The sequence below is a fragment of the Podarcis filfolensis genome (assembly GCF_964270895.1).
Source record: "Podarcis filfolensis genome assembly, chromosome: 7".
Taxonomy (NCBI): domain Eukaryota; kingdom Metazoa; phylum Chordata; class Lepidosauria; order Squamata; family Lacertidae; genus Podarcis; species Podarcis filfolensis.
The window spans coordinates 32,570,106-32,580,082 of record NC_139603.1 but is presented as its reverse complement, the minus strand read 5'-3'; the positions used below and the strand labels follow the sequence as shown (position 1 = coordinate 32,580,082).

The following is a 9,977-nucleotide window of genomic DNA, read 5'->3' as shown; positions in this document are numbered from 1 at the left end:
CTTTGTTTAAAAATCCTTCTTCAAGAGCAACCCAGCTCTAGCATAAGGCCCTGTTCACAGGGCTGCCACATCGCGTTTCACCACCTGAGGCGAAATGAGAAGTGCTGCCCTGCTGCCACTGCTCTGCCATTGAGAACTTGCCAGAAATTGGCGCCAGTGCTGGCCCCATTTCTCTGACACTGGTGGCGGTGGCAGGGTGGGTGGGGTGCTCATGGAGGTGCCACTTCAGGGGTTCCCACCGCCTGAGGCAACTGTTTCACCCCACCTCATGGGTGGACCGGCCCTGCCTCTTACATGCATATAGCTGATCTGTGGACTCAGATTCCAACTGAACTTCAACAAGCACCCAGCACTAGGCAGCTGTTGATAAATTATCTAAGAGAGCTTTCCCCGAAGAGTGACTCAGCCATTTTATATTGTATGCTATATAGAATTTTGTAATTTGATGCTTCGAATATTTTTTTAGATTGTTATGTATATTTCATTTTTATTATATATGTTGTACAGTGGTACCTTGGGTTACATACGCTTCAGGTTACAGACTCCGCTAACCCAGAAATAGTGCTTCAGGTTAAGAACTTTGCTTCAGGATAAGAACAGAAATCGTGCTCTGGCGGCGCGGTGGCAGCAGGAGGCCCCATTAGCTAAAGTGGTGCTTCAGGTTAAGAACAGTTTCAGGTTAAGAACAGACCTCCAGAACGAATTAAGTACTTAACCTGAGGTACCACTGTATATAAGTAGTTCTCTTGTATACCACTTTGAAAACATATGTTGGGAAGCAGTTTATAAATCCTGAAATAAATGTAGTGCATCCTAGATGGAGGATTCTTGTTTTGTTTGAGGAAAGCACTTCTTTCCTCTTCTATGCTATGCCCCCCATCTCTGTTGTTCAATCATAGAAATGTAACTCAGTTAAATTGTAGGCTGGGCAATTCGGGGAGTTATCACCTGTTCTATGTGTCTGTGCTTCTGCAGCAACGGTTCCTTCTAATGCAAATCTGGCTGGCTGGACAGTGATGTATGCACAGTGACCAGATGCAATGCAGGCCAGGGCTGCAGAAGAGGGAATTTCAGCAAGTTCGCCTCTGTTGATGGCAGCATTGTAATCTGCACCTGTATATTCCTTCTTTTACAAAACTCTCAAAGGTAAAAGGTCGACACTGGTCACAGTACCCGCTGGTGAACACATGATCCAAAGAAAAGTGGGGGGGAGAAATGGAGAATCAGTGGAGGCTTGGGAAGCTGGTTGCAGAAATTTAGGCTGTAAGTTGCCTATAGAATCTCTAAGATGTTTTTTTGTTAAAAAGAAAAAGTGCAGCGTTGGCTAATGTACGTTGAAAAAGCAATAAACACCCGCAGACTTAAAAGGGGAGGAAATTTCTATGTTTTAGCATAAACCTCTCCTGAGAACTATTATTTTGTTTACTTGAAATCTCTGACAAGCAGGAAAGATTTATCGTGTGGGTTTTTACACAACTCCCCCTTCCCTTTAAAATAATAAAAAAAGATAGGTGAGGAAGAGGGACAGGTCATCCAAACTGGCCTCTATGCACTTCCCAATGATTTAGCTCTAAAAGACTCCAGCAGCCACCAAAACCTTTCGCCACCTCGCACTGGTTCTGCTGCTCATGACAGATGCTCTAATTGTGCTCTCAGAAAGCTCGCCTGCATCCCAGAAGGAGCTAGTTAAACACAGGTTCTTGCTGGAGGCTGACAGCCGATGGGCTCCCCCTAGGGGTAGATGGGTCTCAGCGGAGAGAAGGAGCTGGGGCACGTTGCCAGGAAACAAGCCCCACAGCCTCTTCTGACAGGAAAACACAAGGAGCAATGAAGAGCAGTTCTTTACTGGCGGGTGGGGAGGGGGAGAGGTCTTTTGTTAGGCTTTCGTAGCTTCTTGCCAGCATTACCTCAGCTCAGTACATCCCGATTATTATTTTTCTGGCACTCTGTTTACTGGAATGCTGTGAACTGCAGGGCCAAGTTCTCACACTGCCGAGCAACCTTTCGGAAGCTGTTTTTCATTATTTGTCCCCCTTCTTTGCTGAAATAAGATTCTGCTGCTGCTGTTTTGAGAAGCTGGGACTTGTTTGATGCTGCGTTCATGAGAAACTGAAGGGGACCTCTGTCCTCACCATTTGCACAACAATGGGAAAGCGGAATCCCCAAAGTAGTCGCAGCCCCTTCCCAGTTCACTTTCCACACAGGAACCCCTGTTCATTAGGCTTTGGGCCCGGCTTCCATTTCTAACAATGAAACGTGACAATTAAAAGAGAGATTCCTAAAAGCATTTCCATGCATGGTCCTGCCTCCAACTGTCTTATAATCTGTGAAACTGACATTGGCCAGGATACTTTTCTGTGTTACCAATGCCTCTTTTCCAGAGGGCTCCAACCTCATTATTATATAACCCCAACTTCCCATCTGGGAGTCCACTGCCCCACCCCCACAGAGCCCCAGAGCCTCCTTCTCCTTATCTTGTACAGTGGTACCTCGAGTTACAAACGCCTCAGGTTACAAACGCTTCAGGTTAGAAGCTCCGCTAACCTGGAAGAGTTACCTCAAGTTGACAACTTTGCCTCAGGATGAGAATGGAAAACGTGTGCCAGCAGCACAGCAGCAGCAAGAGGCCCCATTAGCGAAAGCACGCCTCTAGTTAAGAACAGTTTCAGGTTAAGAACGGGCCTCCAGAACAAGTTAAGTTCAAACTAGCGGTACCACTGTACTGTGAAGTGTTGGTAATTGGGCTGAATAAGTGCGCAATGAATGAATAAATACCCACTGAAAGTTATGGGTTGCATCCAAGTGCCTCATACTCTGAGTAGACCCACTGAAATCAATGGGTCTTATTTTAGTCATTATTAGCATATGTGTATGTTCTCATATGTGTCATCACTGTTTATTTGTATACCACATTCTCATAGCAAACCATGTTCATATGACTCGCCTTCCTTGGAGGTTTCAAAGTAGAGGTTGGATGGCCATCTGCCATGGATACTTTAGTTGAGGTTTCTGCATTGCAGGGGGTTGGACTAGATGACCCCCGGGCCCCCTTCCAACTCTACAATTCTATGCTTCTATGCTTCTATGTTTGGAACACCCAATTAAAATTAATTCTGAGTAGAAATGTATAGGATACACAATCCTATACATCTGGTGATCTTATGTTTAAAAAGAAAGACAAAAAAGCAGCAAATTTTGTTAGTAATTGTTATGCGAAACAATTTTTTGAAAGTTAAGAATTCATCCACTGTACAGTGGTACTTCGGGTTACATACGCTTCAGGTTACAGACTCCGCTAACCCAGAAATAGTGCTTCAGGTTAAGAACTTTGCTTCAGGATGAGAACAGAAATCGGGCTCCGGCGGCACAACAGCAGCAGGAGGCCCCATTAGCTAAAGTGGTGCTTCAGGTTAAGAACAGTTTCAGGTTAAGTATGGACCTCCGGAACGAATTAAGTACTTAACCTGAGGTACCACTGTACTCTTCCAGTGGAGGAGCGCTAATTTAAATGTTTTGAAGAAAAGCTTTTTATAAAATTCCAGACACGAAGATATCATATGCAGCGGAGCATATGCCTGCGCTGCCCAAGGCAGGTGTGCTCCTGAGGCGCGCGGGGTGTGGAGGGTGCTCTCTCAGGTGCGGGATAGCCACTTGGGCGCACGGAGCAGTGTGAGCGCCCTGTAGCCGGAGGCAGAGTGAGTCACCCATGGGAGTGGAGCGAGTCGTCAATGGTGGACATTTGGCATGCCACCTGCCCATGACTCCCAAGCCTCCCCCAAGCTGTCAAAATGAAGCGGGAAGGGGGGAATGCCCCCGGCAAAGTGGTGCAGCTCCCTCCCTTCCCCCGATGGCTTAGGGTAGGCTTGGGAGTCGTGGGTGGGCAGTGTGCCGAATGTAACCCCCCTCAGTGAATACACCCAGGGCGCTCCACCCCCACCTCCACCTCCCCCCTTCCTCCGCCCCTAGTTATATGAAGATATAAAACCATGGTTGTGCTTCTACATGAAAACCAAATTAACATTTCTCAACTGGGTTGGTTCTTATTTAGTTCTAGAAAGACTGTGCGCGCACATGCACACACACACCCCTGCTTCTTCAGTATACATCTACCTAGATTTTAATAATGTGTAAACCTTAACACAGGTGTATCTACATACACACACACTGTAGGTAGATGACATTCTACAGTATCGTACCTTTGCATGGCTACTCAGAATAAGTACCACTGAGTTAAACAGGGATTTATCTCATGTAAGCATGCATAGGATAATAACCTGAGATACAGTTTCACCCGTCATCTGCATAAGCCCATAATCGTGCCGTGCTGTTGAGTGTAGCCCTTAATTTTACTCATCCAGCTCACTATTAAACTTGTTATTAAAAGAAGCATTGTGTTACCTCTTCCTGCTCACTGTCGACAGATAGCAGCCAGAGTGCAGTGCCAACACAGCCTACTCTAGTGGAGAGTGACGCTTGCGCATCGCTTTTCAGCAGCCAAGCTTCCTAAACACCTGCTCGTTTTTGCTGCTATTCTGGTTGTAGGCTAAAAAGAGCGCAGGACAGAGCAAGAGAAAGGCCTAGCATAAGGCGGAAAATAATTATTATTGCTTGCCAAATTATGACCATGATGACGATGGGCAAGCGAGCTCTAAGTCATTGACCTGAGGCGATGCAATGTGTCATGGAAAAGGAGAGGCAGCCCAGGGACAGTGGAAGCCCAAGGCATCATTGTAATGGCTGTGAGGTCCAAATGCCAAAAGGTTTCTCTGCACCCCGTTTTTCTCTAGAGAGCAGTACTGATGCTCTTACAACCACTTGGACATAATAATAATAATAATAAAATATTCACATTTTCAACATCTAACCTAAGGCATTTGATCAAACAAAACAGAACAGCAAAACCTGAATGTAATCCAGAGCTTTCAAAACACCTGCGAATTAGTCAGTGGAAAATTCTCCTCATCTTCGCAAGCGCAGATGAGTTGAACCTTCTGGGCATTTCAGCAGTTAACCATCTGTACACATAACCTCTTTCTCTCTCCCAGTACACAGAAATCTTGCAGGGAGGTGCAAAATCCAATCAGTGAGATAAGGAAATATATTTACACCAGCTACACCTGTTCTAGAATTTATAGCCTGTACTGTACATTTTATATCATTCCCTCTCAAATATATATTCACAGAATATATTTAGAATGGACGTTATATGTTTCTTCCCCATATATCTGCCCTAAACTTGTAATATCCATTGACTGATTTGTGGATTTTTTATAATCAAATATGCTTTTAAGGAAATATATTTATCTTATATACTTAGATATTGTTATGCTATGGGACAGGGCCAAAGTTCCCCCCAAGCCATAATTAAAAGCTTTAAAACAATTTTTAAAAAGTAGCCAGCTGACATAGTAAATAAGTAAGACACAGGAAACTGCCATATACAGAATCAGGCCATTTGTCCAAGGAGATAACTAACTATACAACCTTTAGCATACATCTGAAGGCAGCCCTGTATAGAGAATCATAGAATCATAGAATTGGAAGTTGGAAGAGTTGGAAGAGACCACAAGGGCCATTGAGTCCAACCCCCTGCCAAGCAGGAAACACCATCAGAGCACTCCTGACATATGGTTGTCAAGCCTCTGCTTAAAGACCTCCAAAGAAGGAGACTCCACCACACTCCTTGGCAGCAAATTCCACTGTCGAACAGCTCTTACTGTCAGGAAGTTCTTCCTAATGTTTAGGTGGAATCTTCTTTCTTGTAGTTTGGATCCATTGCTCTGTGTCCGCTTCTCTGGAGCAGCAGAAAACAACCTTTCTCCCTCCTCTATGTGACATCCTTTTATATATTTGAACATGGCTATCATATCACCCCTTAATCTCCTCTTCTCCAGGCTAAACATGCCCAGCTCCCTTAGCCGTTCCTCATAAGGCATCGTTTCCAGGCCTTTGACCATTTTGGTTGCCTTCCTCTGGACACGTTCCAGTTTGTCAGTGTCCTTCTTGAACTGTGGTGCCCAGAACTGGACACAGTACTCCAGGTGAGGTCTGACCAGAGCAGAATACAGTGGCACTATTACTTCCCTTGATCTAGATGCTATACTCCTATTGATGCAGCCCAGAATTGCATTGGCTTTTTTAGCTGCCGCGTCACACTGTTGGCTCATGTCAAGTTTGTGGTCAACCAAGACTCCTAGATCCTTTTCACATGTACTGCTCTCAAGCCAGGTGTCACCCATCTTGTATTTGTGCCTCTCGTTTTTTTTGCCCAAGTGCAATACTTTACATTTCTCCCCGTTAAAATTCATCTTGTTTGTTTTGGCCCAGTTCTCTAATCTGTCAAGGTCGTTTTGAAGTGTGATCCTGTCCTCTGGGGTGTTAGCCACCCCTCCCAGTTTGGTGTCATCTGCAAATTTGATCAGGATGCCCTTGAGTCCATCATCCAAGTCGTTGATAAAGATGTTGAATAAGACCGGGCCCAAGACAGAACCCTGTGGCACCCCACTAGTCACTCTTCTCCAGGATGAAGAGGAACCATTGATGAGCACCCTTTGGGTTCGGTCAGTCAGCCAGTTACAAATCCACTGAGTGGTAGCATAGTCAAGACCGCATTTTACCAGCTTCTTTACAAGAATATCATGGGGCACCTTGTCAAATGCCTTGCTGAAATCAAGGTAGGCTACATCCACTGCGTTCCCTTCATCTACCAGGGTTGTAATTCTGTCAAAAAATGAGATCAGGTTAGTCTGACATGACTTATTTTTCAGAAATCCATGCTGACTATTGGTGATCACAGCATTCCTTTCTAGGTGCTCACAGACTGTTTGCTTAATGATCTGCTCCAGAATCTTCCCTCGTATTGATGTCAGACTGACTGGGCGGTAATTATTTGGGTCCTCTCTTTCCCCCTTTTTGAAAATAGGGACAACATTTGCCCTCCTCCAGTCTGCTGGGACTTCGCCTGTTCTCCAGGAATTCTCAAAGATGAGTTTCTCAAAGAAGTTTTTAAATGTTTAATGTTTTATTATGTTTTATATGTATTGGAAGCTGCCCAGAGAAATGTTGGAGGGCCTGGGCAGTTTTTGTGGGACAGGGGAGGGGAGACCACCTCTCTGGGTTTTTGGAGGATGCTGAGGGAGAAAGAAGTGCTGGTGTCATTCTACGTTCTCTGCCTTGGCAGAGAAGTGCCGTGTCTGTTTGCCTTATCCTTGCTTTTACGCTCATAGAATAAACCCACTACTGCTCCAGCATAGTGCTTAATAAGTGCTGGCCATAGAAGCTTGAAAGAAGCTGGACTGAATTTAGAAACTAGCAATCTGGAATCGCGTTCAGGCCCTGTTTCCTGCCTGCCAGTCATTCGACCCTAGCACTTATTTAACATGTCATCTGCTCATTGATGAGGACATCCACTTTGACTCTTAGCATAAATGACCATCGCAGACACACTCTTGTCAGCGGTTTCTTCTTCATAGCACTGGGCAAGCTGCTCGTTGCAGAAACTGCCACATCTGATCAGCCTCCCGAGTAAAGGATTTCTGGATACCTCTCAATATGAATCAAGGAGCTGACATTCATTTCAAAAGCAGTTCACTCTGAAAAGCATGCTCTTTCATCAGCGCCCACCTTTTTTCTTTTCTCTCCCCCCCCCCCTTCTAGTCAACTATAAACAGATCAATTCACAGTTTGGTTTCTCTGATTGCCCTTTCCATCAAATTAATGTTTCATCTTCCCGCATATTACTAATCTTTCAGTCCTTGCCCTCTGGTTTAGGCAGGCTGTGTCATGCATGGATTCCGTCCTGAAAACTGGTCTCTCATGCCTTATCACATGGGTAGATGCCCTGGGAGACCTTGAAGTAAAGGACACAACGGTTGAGGCAGGCTGATTTCTAATCTGCCACAATATCTGAGACCACATTCCACAAGACCCATGGAGAATGAAAGCATTGTGTCAGCAAGAGTTTGAGAATGAATATTTTATATGCAACTATACATAACATGTCAGCTTTGTACTCAAAAATCCAATTTTAGATACATAAGATACTGGGAGATAAGCACACAAATGACTGCCAACTTCGAAGGCACATTAAATTTAAGACAAACCACCACCTCAAGCCTGCATAGAAACCAAAGCTACTTAATACTGGAGTTCTTTTCCTCATCTCTCACCATCACTGCATATCGATGGTAAAAGGTAAAGGTAAAAGGTAAAGGACCCCTAAATGGTTAAGTCCAGGCAAAGGCGACTATGGGGTGTGATGCTCATCTCGCTTTCAGGCTGAGGGAGCTGGTGCTTGTTCACAGAAAGCTTTCCAGGTCATGTAGCCAGCATGACTAAACCGCTTCTGGTGCAACGGGACATCATGACAAGTGCCAGAGTGCATGGAAGTGCCGTTTACCTTCCTGCCGCAGAGATACCTATTTATCTACTCGCACGGGTGTGCTTTCAAACTGCTAGGTTGGCAGAAGCTGGGACAAAGGAACGGGAGCCCATCCCATCGAGCAGATTCAAACTGCCGACCTTCTGATCGGCAAGCCCAAGAGGCACAATGGTTTAGACCACAGTGCCACCCATGTCCCATATCAATGGTATACCTTTGCTGGCTCTGTGCTGCACTCTCTCTCTCTCTCTCTCTCTCTATATATATATATATATAAATAGATGATAGATAGAGGATAAAGGACCTGCTTGAAACTCTTGATAGGACATTATACATTAGGGCAAGCAAAGGCACTTAAAATACAGTGGGAAAGGGGGGGACTTGCAAGCAAATCACTGCTCTGAAACAGCACTTTGCAAATGATTGCTTCTTTTGTTCTGTATACATTACAATCTGGTAATCTCAAAATCATTCTGCAAAGGTAGTAGAATCAGAAGATATCTGTCAGCAGCAATCCCTTCCATAGTGGCAGACACAGACCCTCCAAGTGTCCCTATTTTCCAGGGACAGTCCTGGATTTACAGAAGCTGTCCCAGTTTCAGATTTGATCCTGGAATGTCCCACTTTTCCTTAGGACATCCCTATTTTCATCAGAGAAATGTTGGAGGGTATGCAGACACTCAAAAATTATTATGCCCCAACTATTGCTAATATATACTATTTGTTTATCTAAATTACTTGTGACTTCCTTGTCATTGTCCACACAATCCCAGAGCAAGAATCAACATTAAAGTTTTCACATTTGCTATTTTGGGAGAAAGGGGGATTCTTTAACATCCACACCCACTTATTGTGTGGTGGTATTTGGAGAAAATAACATCTAGGGACTACCTGATCTCAGACAAACCCATTACAGGATAGATGCATCATAGTTACTAAGAAAAAAAGGAAGGGCAAACTATGGAGGCTCTAAGCCAGGCATAGGCAAACTTGGCCCTCCAGATATTTTGGGACTACAACTCCCATCATCCCTGACCACTGGTCCTGTTAGCTAGGGATGGTATTGGGTTTAACACATTTTATGTTACAAGGCACGTTCTAACCAATCGTATAACCATTGGTAGATGAACGTTCTAATGGCAAGTAAGTGAATGCACTTTCAACTGTCAACTGTCAACGGTCAGTTCATGCTCGGCATTTTTATTGTGTTGTCCAGTCAGTTCGGTTCTTGTTTTCCTATGAGCGAGTGGTTGTCACTGACAAATGTTAAATAAACGTAGTTGAGGAACTTATACTGCCTTGGGCTTCTGACTTTTTCCGAACATTTAACACCTGACCACTGGTCCTGTTAGCTAGGGATGGTGGGAGTTGTAGTCCCAAAACATCTGGAGGGCCGAGTTTGCCTATGCCTGCTCTAAGCAGTAGAAAATAAGACTGAAGCAGGGACAGTGCACCAGAGGGGATGGGGAAGTGGAAATTCTTCAGGACCCTAGGGATTCCTGTTGCTTAGTGTCCAAATGACTCACCTATCAATCACAGCTCTTACTTCACTCATCAGCTAAAAACACTGAGAGGCAGGACCAGTCCCATACCCTCC

The 9,977-nt window shown here is 44.7% G+C and overlaps 1 long non-coding RNA gene across 1 annotated transcript; it reads right to left on the bottom strand.

Moving 5' to 3' along the window:
- Positions 1–736: 736 nt before the first annotated feature.
- Positions 737–9,755, bottom strand: LOC310767252. The gene is made up of 3 exons (XR_014550800.1): positions 9,272–9,755; positions 4,399–4,543; positions 737–2,243 (listed from the first exon to the last, which is right to left on the bottom strand). It is a non-coding gene; the product is annotated as an uncharacterized lncRNA (long non-coding RNA).
- Positions 9,756–9,977: the final 222 nt, after the last annotated feature.